Below are 19022 nucleotides of genomic sequence, written 5' to 3'. Positions count from 1 at the left end.
CACATTGGTCAATGTGATTGCACATAGGGATCATCACAAAAGGGCACGCTTGAGAGTATAGCATTCAGCATATGTGTAACAAATCAATCCCACTGTCTCATACCTAGCTGCTGTACCTGTCACACCTGAATGTGTCATTTCAATGTGAGCAGGAAATGAAGATTAGTGCACAGCCTTTTTCTAAAGTTATATTTCCAAACAAGTAGTTTCAATGTTCAAATTACTTCTGGGTACCACCTGGGTGACGTCTCTTGCCATGGACGCCTATTGAGTACTCAAAGAAACGTGCTACTAATAGTAATTAGCTGCATCCCATGGTGCACACCATGTCTCCTTGGTATTCATCAAGGATTCCTTTCCAAAAATGTGCTCGATTACTCTTAATATGATTCAATTCTTTTATTGGTTCAAAATTTCATATCTTTCGTTTTCATTTTGCAATTATTGTCATTTCCATAAATTAATGTTTCAAATGCATTTCTTTGACATCATCATATTTCGAATATCCAATGCATTTCGGGCATACCGTGCCCTTCATAAGGGATTATGTGCTAGAAAATTAATAAAGAATATATTCACAAATACAATACAATGCTATTCTGATTGTACAAAATCAAAGAAAACTAGTACACAGTTATTGTTGACACACTCTGTAATACCCATGTTTTTCTATACCCGGAGTGCTTGGTGATAGGTGCCGGCAAAAAATAAATTGAAACACACGAAGTGAACAAACACTTACATGTCAAAATTGCGGTCAGGTTCGCAACATCAATAATTGAGGGGAACTGAAGAGATTAAAAAAATATATAACCATGAGCGTCCTCGTGGTTTTTAAAGAGTCAAAAGGTAACATGGACTCAAACGGGTCCAAGTATCAAACTTACTATTTAAGACACAAAGCGTCTCTCTCCTGTTCTCATGTCGGGAGCGTCCGTGATAGTGAAATCTGGCTACTTCCTTGTAGCAAAGTTGAATCACACTGATTCGTTAGTCAGTGCCGATCACGTGATAGTAGAAACCGGCAACAGACAAAAATAAGTTCAAGGTCTGAACGGTGAAAAGTGAATGTATGTGACACATATACTAGAATGTTACCGAAATATAAGATGACGAAATATTAAATGATAGTAAATGTATAATGAATGCATAAATGAGTGTGCCAAGAATCCACGGGGAAACAAGGACTGAAATAACATCATGTTATGAGGGACATAATCTGTTATAAATAACATGAAAATTCTATACGATCCTTTAGACCAAAAGGTTTACTTGAGTTCCTGGTGTATATCCAGTAGTTCTCTCGCTGGAGAAAATGTTTATTATTGTCCACACCTTCTGATTTCTGAACAGTTTCCAAAATAAGGAACTGAAGTTGTGACACGTTATGATGTTCTTCCATGAAATGTAGTGCTATGGATGATTTCTGATTTTTAGTTCTTATATTGGACTTGTGTTCATTGATCCTTGTCTTGATTTTACTCTCTGTTTTGCCTATGTATACTTTGCCACAAGAACATTTCAACAAATAAATTACGTTCATCGTGTCGCATGTTGAGTCGACAAGTAATTTAATATTGTAACCTTTCTGGGGTGAGTTATTGTAGTACCCCTTATGATGTTGTTGCAGTTGCCACAATGTAAACATGGCCTAGTTCCTTTGTATATAGTTGGTGGCATAGATTGACATTTGAGAAGTTCACCTAGATTCTTGCTCCTGGTGTAAGACAAAATGGGAGGATTGTCAAAGATAGTATTGAAATCCGGTTCAGCTTCTTTATGCAAGAACTCACAAAAATTTCAAGACCGATGGTACGCCATCCTAAACAAATGCTTGTTGGATCTGATTCTGTTTACCATTGAAGAACTTTCAGGCATTCTTAGTGAGTTAACAAAAGAAATGGACTGCTGCCTGAGACCCCTCTCCTGCTGCTGCCTCCAGGGACTGCTGCCTGAGACCCCTCATCTGCTGCTGCCTCCAGGAACTGCTGACTGAGACCCCTCTTCTGCTGCTGCCTCCAGGGACTGCTGACTGAGACCCCTCATCTGCTGCTGCCTCCAGAGTCTGCTGCTAGAGAGCCCTGACCTGCTGCTACTGCCTCTAGGGACTGCTGCCTGAGACCCCTCTTCTGCTGCTGCCTCCAGTGACTGCTGCCAGAGACCCCTCACCTGCTGCTGCCTCCAGGGACTGCTGCCTGAGACCCTCCACCTGCTGCTGTCTCCAGGGACTGCTGCCAGTGACCCCTCATCTGCTGCTGCTTCCAGGGACTGCTGCCTGAGTCCCCTCATCTGCTGCTGCCTCCAGAGCCTGCTGCCAGAGACCCCTCACCACCCAATTCCGCCAAAGTAGTTCCATGTCCACAGTGATGGCAAGGACCAAGAAGATCCGTGCCAGTCCAGTCACAAGTGAGGAGCTGGATGTCCTGGTGGACGAGGATCTCAAACAGTACCCAAGGCTGTATGGTGCCTCAAATGTTGTGGTAAGTCCCCAAAAGTGGAGGTGTAGGGCAGGGGGCACACATGTAGTTGGACTGATGCAGTATGTGCCTGAGAGTGTGGGGTTGTGTCATGCACTGCCAAACATGCTGTCTCCAGGGTGAAGGTGTGTGTCCCAATGTCACAGGTTTCCCTGCCTGCAGTTGTAGGTATGAGTGACCTGTGTTGTGTTGTCAGCCATACAGTGACGCAGAAGGTTGTTCATGCAGGAGTCAGGACAGTGATTACTTGTCTGAATGGTTGTGTGTGCCCCTGTCGTCCATCTCAGTGTGTGCCCAGCTGGCCAGCACAGTGCCCGCCCACAAAGACAAGGACACATCAATTCACTTACAGTGTATTTCCTAAGTATTTTCTCATTGCACTCCAGCTATGCGCCATCTCAGCACTCTAGATTGCAAACAACCAGCCTTGTGTTGAGGAATTTCTGTTTGTGAGCTCATGTCCCTCAATGCGACACTCATGACACAGTTATCGATTCACAGGGCAGGGACATTAAGTACTGCGCAGTCTTGGACACAGTGAGTCCACCCCCAGACACAGGTTATTATGTGATGTACGTGTTGCTCAATCCAACAAAGGACTGGAGATATAGGCAGGTCACATAGGGGTTTCAGTGCTGGCACCCTGCCTGTGTGAGATATGCAGGGACTGTGTTCCTCCTCACACCTGCATTCACAACAGGTTATCTCTTGCAGATGTCCAATGTGAGATGTACCCTACTCTCTGATAGACATATCGTTAAATTTGTAATGAGTTTGTATCTTGCTCCTATACTGATAGATGTTGCTACATTACACTGTGTCACTGATCATTTCCTCCTCGTGTCTCCCATTCCTGCAGCTCAAGGTACATCAGTGTAAGGCAGTGTGGAGGGCCATTGCAGCCAAGGTGCGAGCTCTGGGGGTCTCAAACTGACTGCCACAAGAGGTGGGACAACATCAGCCGGCTGGCAAAGAACGTGGTGGAGATGACCTTTGGGCTGCTTCCTCGCTCTGCGTGTTTGGCACGGTGCAGCATGACACCACTAATGGGCCGCATCTTGGCGGTGACTCAGCCTGAGCTGAGCTGGATGCACATTTGAAGGAGCATCAACAGTAAGCCAGGGGTTAGTATTTGGGGAAGGTGACTTTGGGTGGGTGTGGCTGCATGTGTACAGAGCCTGTGCAAGCACTGGCCTATGTGATGTTGGTGGTGTGATGCAGTGGCATGTAAGTGGCTGCTGGCTGGGTGCCAATGTCATGCATTTGCCCTACCTGTACTTACAAAGGTAATTTTCCATGCTGTGCATTTCCATTGCAGTCTGAGTTGCTCTTCAGGTTTCTTCTGCATTGGGGTAGTCTGGGGAATCACATTGGGAGGGAATGGCAGTGTTTTCAATCTGAGTGTGCCTTCATCAATGCGTCCATTGCCTGCAACCAGATTGTGGAGGGCCTAAACATCTGACAACAATGTGCACCAGTCTTTGGCCCCCAAAGTACAACATGGTGGGTGTCATGGGCTCATCGCCATTGTGGACTGTCATGTTGTAGTCTGTGTCTGTGTTGTCCCCTCCTGTTCCATCCAGATCTGTCATTGGCAACAAGTGGTGTGCCCCCCTCATGTCCCTAGCTGTGCACAGAGCTAGTTGTGTGTCTAGTTGAATAGAGCCACAAGCAGGGTGTTGCACAGTGTGGCAATCACATGGCTCAATAATGACTGAAAATCCATGTTCCACGCACTCTTTGAGTCTATATGGTGAGTTGCCACAATGTGATTGCAGAGGGTGGTGTGTAACATGTAGATTTGGTCATCTTACGTAATGCATTGCTTGCATAGGTTTGTTCTGCTGCTGCCACTGACCTGACCCTACAGCTCTCTCTCATGCAAAATCTCCTGTGGTCAAAGAGGGACAGGAGATAGACACCAGTAGGGGTGAAACTAGCACAACAGCTGCACAGGAGCCCAGTGACACAGATGTCACCAGCGCCTCAGAGGGGGACCGGAGTCTGCAGGAGGAATCCCAGCCTGAGACGCAAAGTACCACATCATCTCATGTCAGCGGGGATGCATCCATGTTGGCAGGCACAGGGAATGGAGACTCTGCATCATCTTCAACCACCGAGCGGCCAGTGCCCACTCTCCCAGCCACTTCCTTGTGTCCGGCTCAGTAAGAGGGGACAAGTTTCCTTCACACCTGGCCCTGCCCCTATCCCCGCTGCTGCCATCAGTGCTGAGTCTGTGGAGCTTTTACGCCAGCTGTGTGTAGGCCAGACAGCTCTCCTCAATGCCTTTAGTGACCATGAAAAAAAATTGGCCCATGTGGTTGCTTTCATGGAGGGCATACATTCAGACATGGGTGGGCTGCACCGGACTGTCCAGGCATTGTCCTCAACCATGACGTCTGTCCTTCAACAGGCACATACTCCCAGTCCAGCTCCGGGGCCTTTCTCCACCCACCAGGTAGTATCCACGTCTGACGATAGTGACCACAGTCCACAGTCCACAGACCTCAAAGTTGCATTAAAGCACACAAAGGACACAGCAGCAACAACCAAAGCGGTCCCGGCAGTAGACACCACCCCCACAGAAGACCAAAGCCACTCCAGATCGCAAAGACAAAAGCCCGTCAGGCAACTCCAATGCCCAAAAAGCAAAGAGGCAGACCTCAGGCTCACATGCCTCAGGGGCATACCGAGCTAAGGACTCTCAGGTACCTAAAGCATCTCGCAAAGAGAAGCATGCAGTTTCTGTGCCCACTGCGGAGGTGGTATATGTCAAGGGTACACCTAAGAAGGGCTCTAAGGCAGATTCAGCCACCTCCTCGACTTCCATTCCAAGCCCGGTGAAGACGGGGAAGGAGGGCACTGCAGGGATAACACCTGTTAAACAGAGGATGGAGGGGCAAAGGCGAGGCTGGGTGAAGTGTTCCACTGGATCAAGCATGTCCCCAGAGGGTGTGCCAGCGTCTGCACCTGATGCAGCTTTGTTTGAGAGGGTATACAGTCAAAATATCGAGTTTTTAATATCGATTTGCATTAATATCGATTAAAAAATATAGAATAGACAATATCGACTGGACAGAATATAGACTACAAAATTATCGAATAGGATAGCATTAATATCGAATCAAAAATATAGAATGGACATAATATCGAATGGACAGAATATAGACAACAAAAATATAGAATGGACAGAATATAGACTACAAAAATATCGAATTTGAGGTAAGTATCAATTTTTAACGTGTTTTTTATGTTAGTATATGTTTGAAAAGTGTATATTTATTTTATTATTTATATTAATTATTTATTTGTATGGTATTTAATTTTTGCGTAATATAATTCTGTCGCGGGTTGTGGGTTTATAGGAGAATAGGGTGGCAAATAATTTAATTATAATTAATTAAATATGTTATTTATTTATTGGTATTTATTTTAAATTAATTGTTAATTAATTATTAATTGGTAACTAATTAAAATATAATTGCTAATTAATTTTAATTAATTGATTACTTGATAATTATGTTAATTTTAGTAATTTATTTTCTGTAGCGGGTTCTGGGTTTATAGGGGAATAGGGTGGGAAGCAATTTAATTGTAATTAATTAAATATGTTAATTTATTTATTGGTATTTATTTTGAATTAATTGTTAATTAATTATTAATTGGTAATTAATTAAAATATAATTGGTAATTAGTATTTTACTGCCGTTATGTTTTCCATTCCTATTCAATAAACTGCCTGAACACGGCGGATTCACCACAGCGGAGATACAGCACATTGCAGAGATACCCACCACAGGCAGATCGCCGTCATGGACCCAGCGCTACACGCATTTCCGATACTCTTCGTGCTCCACCACCAGCAAGTCATGGACCGTCGCCGCCGACGACGCAGGTATGCCAACACACCAATTGCTGTCGGAAGGGGAGTACCTTCCGGGGCCGTGACGTGGGGAGGAGGAGGGTCATGTTGGGGAAACAGCATTTACGATAGCACCAATATATCAACAATGCAAGGAGACAACCGGGAATGACAAAGACAAACCACTACACACGATTGACTTGCTTTATTTCACATAATAGGGGTATAATCCTAGAGTAGCCAAGAGCATGGGCACTGGGTAGAACAGAGTAGGTACATCTGAAGCAGCACATGAGAGGGCACAATGCAGTATCATAACAGCAACAGGGCAGTGTCCATAACAGAGCAGGTACATCAGAGGCAGCACATGGGAGGGCACAATGCAGTATCATAACAGCAACAGGGCAGTGTCCATAACAGAGCAGGTACATCAGAGGCAGCACATGAGAGGGCACAATGCAGTATCATAACAGCAACAGGGCAGTGTCCATAACAGAGCAGGTACATCAGAGGCAGCACATGAGAGGGGCAACGAGCATCAACAGTCTATGGCACAGAACAGGTACATCAGAGGCAGCACATGAGTAGGGCAACGAGCATCAACAGTCCATGGCACAGAACAGGTACATCAGAGGCAGCACATGAGAGGGGCTAAGTGCATGAACAGTCCATGGTAAGGCACAGGTACATCTGAGGCAGCACATAAGAGGGGCTAAGTGCATCAACAGTCCATGGCACAGAGAAGGTAGATCTGAGGCAGCACATGAGAGGAGCTAAGTGCATCAACAGTCCATGGCACAGAGCAGGTACATCAGAGGCAGCACGTGAGTAGGGCAACGAGCATCAACAGTCCATGGCACAGAACAGGTACATCTGAGGCAGCACATGAGAGGACACAATGCAGTATCAGAACAGCAACAGGGCAGTGTCTATAACAGAGCAGGTACATCAGAGGCAGCACATGAGAGGGGCAACGAGCATCAACAGTCATGGCAAGGCACAGGTACATCTGAGGCAGCACATGAGAGGGGCTAAGTGCATCAACAGTCCATGGCATGGCACAGGTACATCGGAGGCAGCACATGAGAGGGGCTAAGTGCATCAACAGTCCATGGCACCGAGCAGGTACATCAGAGGCAGCGCATGAGAGGGGCTAAGTGCATCAACAGTCCATGGCGCAGAGCAGGTACATCAGAGGCAGCACATGAGTAGGGCAACGAGCATCAACAGTCCATGGCACAGAACAGGTACATCAGAGGCAGCACATGAGAGGGAACAATGCAGTATCATAACAGCAACAGGGCAGTGTTCATAACAGAGCAGGTACATCAGAGGCAGCACATGAGAAGGGCTAAGTGCATCAACAGTCCATGGCAAGGCACAGGTACATCAGAGGCAGCACATGAGAGGGGCTAAGTGCATCAACAGTCCATGGCAAGGCAAAGAGCTGGTACACCAGAGGCAGCACATGAGAGGGAACAATGCAGTATCATAACAGCAACAGGGCAGTGTTCATAACAGAGCAGGTACATCAGAGGCAGCACATGAGAGGGGCTAAGTGCATCAACAGTCATGGCAAGGCACAGAGCAGGTACATCGGAGGCAGCACATGAGAGGGGCTAAGTGCATCAACAGTTCATGGCAAGGCACAGAGCAGGTACATCAGAGGCAGCACCTGTGAGGGCACAATGCAGTATCATAACAGCAACAGATCAGTGTTCATAACAGAGCAGGTACATCAGAGGCAGCACATGAGAGGGGCTAAGTGCATCAACAGTCCATGGCACAGAGCAGGTACATCAGAGGCAGCACATGAGAGGGGCTAAGTGCATCAACAGTTCATGGCAAGGCACAGAGCAGGTACATCAGAGGCAGCACATGATAGGGCACAATGCAGTATCATAACAGCAACAGAGCAGTGTTCATAACAGAGCAGGTACATCAGAGGCAGCACATGAGAGGGGCTAAGTGCATCAACAGTCCATGGCACAGAGCAGGTACATCAGAGGCAGCACATGAGTAGGGCAACGAACATTAACAGTCCATGGCAGAACAGGTACATCTGAAGCAGCACATGAGAGGGCACAATGCAGTATCATAACAGCAACAGGGCAGTGTCCATAACAGAGCAGGTACATCAGAGGCAGCACATGAGAGGGCACAATGCAGTATCATAACAGCAACAGGGCAGTGTCCATAACAGAGCAGGTACATCAGAGGCAGCACATGAGAGGGGCAACGAGCATCAACAGTCTATGGCACAGAACAGGTACATCAGAGGCAGCACATGAGTAGGGCAACGAGCATCAACAGTCCATGGCACAGAACAGGTACATCAGAGGCAGCACATGAGAGGGGCTAAGTGCATGAACAGTCCATGGTAAGGCACAGGTACATCTGAGGCAGCACATAAGAGGGGCTAAGTGCATCAACAGTCCATGGCACAGAGAAGGTACATCTGAGGCAGCACATGAGAGGACACAATGCAGTATCAGAACAGCAACAGAGCAGTGTCTATAACAGAGCAGGTACATCAGAGGCAGCACATGAGAGGGGCAACGAGCATCAACAGTCCATGGCAAGGCACAGGTACATCTGAGGCAGCACATGAGAGGGGCTAAGTGCATCAACAGTCCATGGCATGGCACAGGTACATCGGAGGCAGCACATGAGAGGGGCTAAGTGCATCAACAGTCCATGGCACCGAGCAGGTACATCAGAGGCAGCACATGAGAGGGGCTAAGTGCATCAACAGTCCATGGCACAGAGCAGGTACATCAGAGGCAGCACATGAGTAGGGCAACGAGCATCAACAGTCCATGGCACAGAACAGGTACATCAGAGGCAGCACATGAGAGGGAACAATGCAGTATCATAACAGCAACAGGGCAGTGTTCATAACAGAGCAGGTACATCAGAGGCAGCACATGAGAAGGGCTAAGTGCATCAACAGTCCATGGCAAGGCACAGGTACATCAGAGGCAGCACATGAGAGGGGCTAAGTGCATCAACAGTCCATGGCAAGGCACAGAGCAGGTACATCAGAGGCAGCACATGAGAGGGGCTAAGTGCATCAACAGTCCATGGCAAGGCAAAGAGCTGGTACACCAGAGGCAGCACATGCGAGGGAACAATGCAGTATCATAACAGCAACAGGGCAGTGTTCATAACAGAGCAGGTACATCAGAGGCAGCACATGAGAGGGGCTAAGTGCATCAACAGTCATGGCAAGGCACAGAGCAGGTACATCAGAGGCAGCACATGAGAGGGGCTAAGTGCATCAACAGTTCATGGCAAGGCACAGAGCAGGTACATCAGAGGCAGCACCTGTGAGGGCACAATGCAGTATCATAACAGCAACAGAGCAGTGTTCATAACAGAGCAGGTACATCAGAGGCAGCACATGAGAGGGGCTAAGTGCATCAACAGTCCATGGCACAGAGCAGGTACATCAGAGGCAGCACATGAGAGGGGCTAAGTGCATCAACAGTTCATGGCAAGGCACAGAGCAGGTACATCAGAGGCAGCACATGATAGGGCACAATGCAGTATCATAACAGCAACAGAGCAGTGTTCATAACAGAGCAGGTACATCAGAGGCAGCACATGAGAGGGGCTAAGTGCATCAACAGTCCATGGCACAGAGCAGGTACATCAGAGGCAGCACATGAGTAGGGCAACGAACATTAACAGTCCATGGCACAGAACAGGTACATCAGAGGCAGCACATGAGAGGGGCTAAGTGCATCAACAGTCCATGGCAAGGCACAGGTACATCTGAGGCAGCACATGAGAGGGGCTAAGTGCATCAATAGTCCATGGTACAGAGCAGGTACATCAGAGGCAGTACATGAGAGGGGCTAAGTGCATCAACAGTCCATGGCACAGAACAGGTATATCAGAGGCAGCACATGAGAGGGCACAATGCAGTATCATAACAGCAACAGGGCATTGTCCATAACAGAGCAGGTACATCAGAGGCAGCATATGAGAGGGGCTAAGTGCATCAACAGTCCATGGCAAGGCACAGGTGCATCAGAGGCAGCACATGAGAGGGGCTAAGTGCATCAACAGTCCATGGCAAGGCACATAACTGGTACATCAGAGACAGCACATGAGAGGGCACAATGCAGTGTCATAACAGCAACAGGGCATTGTCCATAACAGAGCAGGTACATCAGAGGCAGCACATGAGAGGGCACAATGCAGTATCATAACAGCAACAGGGCAGTGTCCATAACAGAGCAGGTACATCAGAGGCAGCACATGAGAGGGCACAATGCAGTATCAGAACAGCAACAGGGTAGTGTTCTTAACAGAACAAGTACATCTGAGGCACCACAAGCACGTGGGTCAAGCGCCCCGTCCCATGGACATTAATAATGCAAGTGTGGTTACAATGGACAATCTAGACACCAAGTCCAATGACATGTGAGTGATGGGAGCTACACCTCACAGCACAGAATCTGGTGGACTGCTTGACCTAGTCGCCTCGGACACACTGCCAGCACCAGAAACAGAAGTGTGAGACACAGCCACAGCTCTAGTGACTGACACATGAGCCATAGACCCAGACACACTGCCAGCACCAGAAACAGGAGTGTGAGACAGAGCCACAGCTCTAGTGACTGACACATGAGCCATAGACCCAGACACACTGCCAGCACCAGGAACAGGAGTGTGAGACACTGCCACAGCTCTAGTGACTGACACATGAGCCATAGACCCAGATACAGGAGTGTGAGACACAACCACAGCTCTAGTGACTGACACATGAGCATAGACCCAGATACAGGAGTGTGAGACACAGCCACAGCTCTAGTGACTGACACATGAGCCCTAGACCCAGACACACTGCCAGGACATGTCCCTGTACAGTGACCAACAAATACCATGCCAGCATCTGAGACATGAGAGTGGCGGACACACATTGCCAGTACCTGAAACATGAGAGGCCACAACTGACACAGTGCTACTACATGAGGCATGACAGCGAACAACATACACAGTGCCACTATTTGACACATGAGAGTGAACTGCAGCTGACCCACTAGGATCACTGAAATGATGAGCCACAGGGCTGTATGGGCCAGGAGGCATGGTGGCTCTGGGAGCTGGTGACAGCTGTAGTGGAGCGACATTGGGGTGGTCAGGTGTCACTGGTGTGTGTCTCCGTTTCTTTGGGATATGTAGGGGCACACAGGACATGACTGGACTGGTAAGTGGTGTGGCCTCATCAGAACATCACCCATCAAAGGTGCATCATGTGTTGGTGGGGGTCTGCTCTCTGGGGACCTGCTGGACCCTGCTTGACATTTGCTGTGGCCCTGCCTTCTGCCCTCTGCATCATGTGTAATGGGGGATGCAACAACAGTGTACTCCTTCCTCTGCTTCAGCGGGGTGTGGATGGGAGTAGAGGTATGGGGGGACTCCACCGCTGTCACATGTGTTTTATGTTCCTTCACCAACATCAGCCTCAGGGCAGGCAGGGGTGATGTATGCCTGTCCTTGATGGAGCTCGTGTCCATGGGAGAACCCCTGGCCCTGGGAGGTGCCTTAGCCCTAGGAGGTGTCCTGTCTCTGGAATGTGCCTGATCTGCGGGCGGTGCCCTGTCCCTTGGAGTTGGCTTGTCCTTTGTAGTGGCCCTGTCCATTGTAGTGTACCTGTCCTTTGAAGTGTCCTTGTCCTTGGTAGTGTCCCTGGCCTTGGGAGGTGCCCTTTCCTTTGTAGTGTCTTTGTCATTGGGAGTGTCCCTGGCCTTGGGAGGTGCCCTTTCCTTTGTGGTGTCCTTGTCCGTGGGAGTGTCCCTGGCCTTGGGAGGTGCCCTTTCCTTTGAGGTGTCCTTGTCCTTGGGAGTGTCCCTGGCCTTGGGAGGCGCCCTTTCCTTTGAGGTGTCCTTGTCCTTGGGAGTGTCCCTGGCCTTGTGAGGTACCCTTTCCTTTGTAGTGTCCTTGTCCTTGGGAGTGTCCCTGGCCTTGGGAGGTGCCCTTTCCTTTGTAGTGTCCTTGTCCTTGGGAGTGTCCCTGGCCTTGGGAGGTGCCCTTTCCTTTGTAGTGTCCTTGTCCTTGGGAGTGTCCCTAGCCTTGAGAGGTGCCCTTTCCTTTGTAGTGTCCTTGTCCTTGGGTGTGTCCCTGGCCTTGGGAGTACCTTTTGAGGGGGATGCCTGTGTTACATGTGAATCCCTGTCCCCCAACACACCTGGAGGATCCTGTGTGTCAACTCCAGGGTAGCTGATGTCGTGTTCGGTTAAAGATTTCCTTGTCCTAAGGGATGGTGTCTGTGCCCTCCATGCCCTGCCTTGCTGCCTGTGGCTGCTTCTAGGGCAATACCCAGAAAATGAGGCCTGGTCTGAAATCTCACTCTCCCCTGACACATCAAGTGTTGTGGATGGGGGAACTGAAGTAGAACCTTGTCCATGTGACTGTAGAAAGGCTGCAGACACTGTGTTTGCCAATGACTGAACTGTTCTCTGGAGACTAGTAACATCGCCATGCATCTCCTCCATGAATGCTACCACCTGCCCCAACTTCCTATCGTGGTCTTGGAATGCATTGATCATGTTGGTCTGCCCTACACACAGCTGTCGCAGCAGATCAACATCCTCAGCACAAAGTGCACTTTGTGTCACAGGGGCAGGGGCAGTGGTGCCTGCACCGAAGGCAACTCTGCTCCCCCTACTCTGGCGAGCACGAGCAGTACTTGTTGCAGTTGGTAGCAGTGTGGGCCCTGTGTGCTGTGTACTGACTGAAGGTGTTGATTGCCCACTCCCTGTGTCTACCAACAGTGCTGACTCACCACCACTGTCTGAAGATGAGGACGATGGTGTCTCCACATGTGAGTCCTCAGGGACAGTTCTGTTCCTCTCTCCGGGGCTGCTCTCTTCAGTCTCAGTCTGCGTGTGTGTGATCTCAGATTCGGATGCATTGCCACCACTCATCTCCGTCGTCTGTGGGTCAGTGCCCTCTGCCAAAGCTGAAAGAGAGAGAAAAGAGGTTTACCTAAGTGCCACACTCATGTTCTGAAGGTAACAAAATCAAAACTTTCCTCACAGTCGACTAACATGTAGCACCCATCCTGCACACGAACCACCCCTACCAGACATCCTCATGACAAAGAACCGGGGGTGCCTGTGAAACATGTACATCAAACAAACAGGGCAAGTGCATGCAGACCACCACACATGTGGTGCCATGGGACCACAGACCTCCACGGCATGTCCTGGGACCCTGCACTACAATGCAACGGGTATGTCCACCTGGCGGACATGGATGCTAATAATCACTCCGCTAATGGCACCAACATGCAATTGCAGCAAACCATACGCACCACGGATGTCACTACTGTGTTTGAGCACCAATACATGCATGCACGCACAAGTCACAGACACATACAGTCTGCCTACAGCTAGTTTGCTGTTGATCCCCTCTCAGCTGGGCGGACAGGTCAGGATGCGTCACAGCTATGAGACGGTGCATTAGAGGGGTCATGGTGCGTCGTGCAAGCCGGGTTGATCTTGGAATCAGCCGCAGTGTCATCTCCGCCACATTCTTGCTGAGCCTGGAGATGTCGTCCCAGCACTTGTGGCAGTGTGTGTGTTGTCTATTGCACACCCCCACTGCCTGTACATCACGTGCTATGGTCCTCCACACGGCCTTGCGAAGGTGCAGCTTGACCTACCATGATGGGAGACAAGAGGGGAACGTCAGTGAACAGTTGGACATTCACAAACATAGTAGCAACACGTATCTTTCAGCAGCCATGCACAGTACAACACATGTGAAGGTCCCACAGCACACCGCCAAGCTTGCAGCAGCCACGAGTCAGTGACCACCTCATGCACACTAACATGTCCCCCACTGCACTTACCACCTGTCCGGGGGCACCGTAGAGCCGTTCATAGTGGCGGAGCACACCGTCCACAAGGACATCCAGCTCCGCTGTGGTGAAGGGACGAGACCGGATCTCTCGCACTCTCGGCATGGCAAAGTCCTGGACTGTGGCACTACAGCAGCAGTTGTTGGATAGCTCAGCAGCAGTGGCTAGAAGCAGGGTATGTGTGCTGCTGAAATTCACACATTTATTGGGCCCTGAGCTCACATCAGTGGCACACGTCTGCAGCAATTGGTTTTCCCGGGATGCCTCATTCAAAATGAACCAATGACTGGCCCTGGTGTGGCGGTGCTCGGCTTCCGCTATTTTTAAAGGTGCTTACGCGCCCCGTGTTACCTGTTTCCATTGGCTACATGTGCACGGACCGTCACGGTCACACACCGGCAACCGCATGTGCGCGCTACCGCGATGGTGCATTATTTGAAATTAATCACTCACTGGCGTCGCTATGGCGGAGCATGCATTCCGCGGGGGCAGAGCAGGCTAACACATACATTTGAATGTGCAAGTGGAAATGGCAGTTGGTGCCCCCCCTTACAGTCACATTGCAGCACCCACTGCAGACCGGCGGCCCTGGCCGGTCGCCCACCACCGGCCATGACCAGTCACCCACCGCCGGGTGCTGGCGGTGGGTGAGCGCCCTGTGCATTGAGGTCACCCTGGCATGGATGGCCCTGGCCAGTCACCCACCGCCGGGTGCTGGCGGTGGGTGAGCGCCCTGTGCATTGAGGTCACCCTGGCATGGATGGCCCTGGCCAGTCACCCACCGCCGGGTATTGGCGGTGGGTGACCGGCTAGGGCCGGCACTGGGTGACCGGCCATGGCCGGCGGTGGATGACCGGCCAGGTCTGGCGGTAGGTGACCGGCCAGGGCTGGCGGTGGGTGACCGGCCACAGTCGGCGGTGGATGACCGGCCAGGGCCGGCAGTGGGTGACCGGCCAGGCCCGGCAGTGGGTAACCGGCCAGGGCCATCCATGCCAGGGTGACCTCAATGCAAAGGGCGCTCACCCACCACCAGCACCCGGCGGTGTGTGACCGGCCAGCACCCGGTGGTGGGTGACCAGCCAGCACCCGGCGGTGGATAACCGGCCAGGGCCGGCGGTGGGTGACCAGCCAGGGCCGGCGGTGGTTGACCATCCAGGGCCATCCATGCCAGGGTGACCGCAATGCACAGGGCGCTCACCCATTGCCAGCACCCGGCGGTGTTTGACCGGCCAGCACCCGGCGGTGGGTGACCAGCCAGCACCCGGCGGTGGGTGACCGGCCAGGGCCATCCATGTTATGTTATGTTATGTTATTTTTATTTGTACCGCGCACAGCTGCCCCAGCAAAGGGGCGTCCTGGCGCTTTGAGAAGGTAAACACAACACAGCATTAAAAGCGGGCAGAAAGGAGAAGAGACACAACAGATGAGCTAAACAAATAAAAAGGTCTTGATAGCCCGTCTAAACTGAAGGAGCTCATCGATGGCCCGGATTTGTGGAGGGAGAGAATTCCACCAGCTCGCTGCCAGGACTCGAAAGGAGCGGCCACCAATTCTGCTCAACTTAAAACGCGGGACCACTGCTAAGTTCTGGCCTAGCGATCTAAGTGTGCGAGAGGGGACATAGGGGATCAGCAGTTTCTCCAAGATTTGTGGGAAGTACCCTTGAGGATTTTAAATGCAAGGCAGAAAACCTTGAATCTAATCCTCTGCTGCACAGGGAGCCAGTGGAGAGAGCGCAGGGCATTGGACACCGAGCACCGCATAGGCAGACCTGTCACCATGCCAGGGAGACCTCAATGCACAGGGCGCACACCCACCACCAGCACCCGGCGGTGGGTGACCGGCCAGCACCCGGCGGTGGGTGACCGGCCAGCACCCGGCGGTGGGTGACCGGCCAGGGCCAGCGGTCTGCGTTAGGTGCTGCTATGTGACAGTAAGGGGGGTACCTACTGCCATTTCCACTTGCATATTCAAATGTACGTGTTAGCCTGCTCCGCCCCCACGGAATGCATGCTCCGCCATTGCGATGCCAGTGAGTGATGATTTTCAAAAGATGCACTGTCGCGGTAGTGCGCACAAGCATTTGGCGGGGTGTGACCGTGATGGTCCTTGACCATGCAGTATCTGTTATGCACAATTGCAGTATCAAGGATCATCTTCTGTGTTGGGGGAAGGCGTACCCGGATGGCGTGTGTACACACACTGCATGTCTCCGCACACATGTAATGTTCATAGTTGTACATGTGTGTCAGGACATGTCCGGAATGCATCAAGAATCATTATGTCAAGTCAATGGCCCGTGTCCAAGTGTGTCATTCATGTCCATTGGTTGCTTGTGTGGTCATACTATTGACATTGCCAGTGGTTAACAAAAGCCAGTGAAGTGCACCCAAGTTGCGTCAGATGTGCATGGCGATGTGTTGCGTCTTGGTTTTGTGGACACACGTTTCTATTTGTACACATCTACACAGTACATCAAGGCTGTGTACCCACATTCAGAAGCTGTTGTGAGTGTGTTGTTTGTGTGTGCAAGTAGCAATGATGGGGGTATACATGCATTCAGTGTATGCGTATGTGTGTCGCCTGTTGTGTGTCCATGCATGTCATGTGAGGATGCCCAGCATTGTAGGTGGGGTCATGGGTGCATGGAGACAAGGAGGGTGTGTTCCATGTTCGTGTTGTGTGTGCACGTCCATGTGTGTCTGTGGGGACGCTTGTCCACACTTGTGCCCTCAGTCAAGTGATGTTGGCTGTTCTTCCAACATGTGTGCACGTTACATTGTACATGTTTACACACAGGATGTTGGTTGTGGGTGAACATTGTGTGTGTAGTTAGCTGTACTGCCTTATATGTTGGTCATGTCACACATACAATCAGTGTCTGTAACATGTATTATTTGTATTGTGTTGGTCAAGATGTGATAGTGTGGCACAGCTATGCGGTGTTGGTCAATTGACATCTGCTCCCATCTACTCCCACACAGGAGGGCTCCAAATGTGCATCGACCCTACACTGCGCTGGAGGACATGGTTAACAAGGAGGTGATCTGCAAATTCCGGCTTGACCGACGTAGATTGCAGGAGCTTGTAGCCCAATTGGCACCTCATCTGCAGCCACGCAGGACATATCCAAGAGCTATTACACCCACAGCAAAGGTGAAGGCGGCACTTTACTTCTTCGCAACAGGCACTTTCCAGTACACAGTTGGTCATGCCAGGGGGATGTCACAATCCATGTTCAGCATGGTACTGCGGGATGTTCTGAATGCCATGATGCATTACAAGGATGATTACATCCATTTACCACGGCCGGCAGAGTTGGCAGCAGTCAAAGGGGACTTCTATACCCTGGCCCAGATTCCACACGTAGTGGGTGCCATTATTGGCACAGATATTGGTCTCATTCCACCCCAGGCACGTGAACCCATATATCACAATCGGAAGCACTACCATTCGATCAACGTGCAAGTGGTGTGCCTGGCTGACAACATCATCTCCCATGTGTGTGCCAGATTTCCCAGGTCCGCACATGACTCCCACATCCTGCGGAGCAGCATTGTCCCCCACCTGATGGCCAATCTGCGTCAAGAACGTGCGTGGCTTGTAGGTGAGTGTGCTGTGATGAATATTGTGTTGTATGTGTGCCATGCTGTTCCCAACAATCCTGGTAATGATGTATGTGTCTGTCAACCCCCCACCTAGGCGACTCTGCGTACCTGAACCGGCCGTGGCTGCTAAGCCCCCTACGGAATCCAACTACCCCAGATGAAATGCGCTATAATGAGGCCCATGGGAAGACACGTCAGCTGGTGGAACATACATTTGGACTGCTGAAGTCTAGGTTTCGCTGCCTGGATAAAACCAGAGGGGCCCTGCCATACTCACCCGGCAAAGTATGCAGACTAGTGATTGCCTGCAGCATGCTCCACAACCTTGCCTTACGCAACAATATTGAACTGATCATGGACCATGCAGACCAACAGGTTGCTCCGCCTCCCATCGCACCCATGCCCAGTGATTAGGATAGTGGGGAGGAAGAAGGTGTGGACCAGAGGCGTGAGCTCATTGCTCGCTACTTTCCTTGAATGTGAGTAACTACCTCTTGTGCTGCTGTTCAATGCGTGACGTATGTCTGCTGGAGATGGTTGGATGTGGTGTGTGAATGCTGCCTGTTATGGTATGTTTGCACATGGGTGTGTGTCATGGTGTACGAGCAATGCTCCCTGATGTGTGTCCTGTGATCCGCTTACTTTGTGATGATTGTGGTTTGTGGGATGTTGCAGTACGTTCTTTTGTGATGGTTGTGATTCAGTTTCCTGACCTGTGCTTGTTGTTCTTTATTTGTCCCTAGGTCACTCACACCGAGCCAGGATACAAAACAACATTGATCCCTGCACCTGCTGATGACAACAACTGAGACATACCTGTATATAAACATGGAGATCACACAGCATTGAGTGTTAGAGTGAATTTTATTTACAGGGTGTGGATAAGTGTTTGTGCATATTTACAAAAAGGTGTTGGTGGGGAAGAGTGAGTTGAAAGTCATGTCAGATGAAAACACCGATGGGGACACCACATTGTGTGATGTACACCTAGTCCAACAGACAAGTGACAATGCTTGGGAATGTGGGACAAGATAGTTCGCAGGGTCAATGCCAGGCTCAAGGAAGGGTGAAGTCATTTTCGGCCCCTCTTCGGGCAGGTGGATGGGGCATTGCCACTGCTCTGTGCTGGGTCCAGCTTGCTCCGTCTTGGAGCCGGAGCAGACCCAGCTGTGGAGGCAGGTTGTTCAGGGTCCACCTCC

Source organism: Lissotriton helveticus, chromosome 6, assembly GCF_964261635.1.
Source record: "Lissotriton helveticus chromosome 6, aLisHel1.1, whole genome shotgun sequence".
NCBI lineage: Eukaryota > Metazoa > Chordata > Amphibia > Caudata > Salamandridae > Lissotriton > Lissotriton helveticus.
This window is presented reverse-complemented; position numbering follows the sequence as displayed.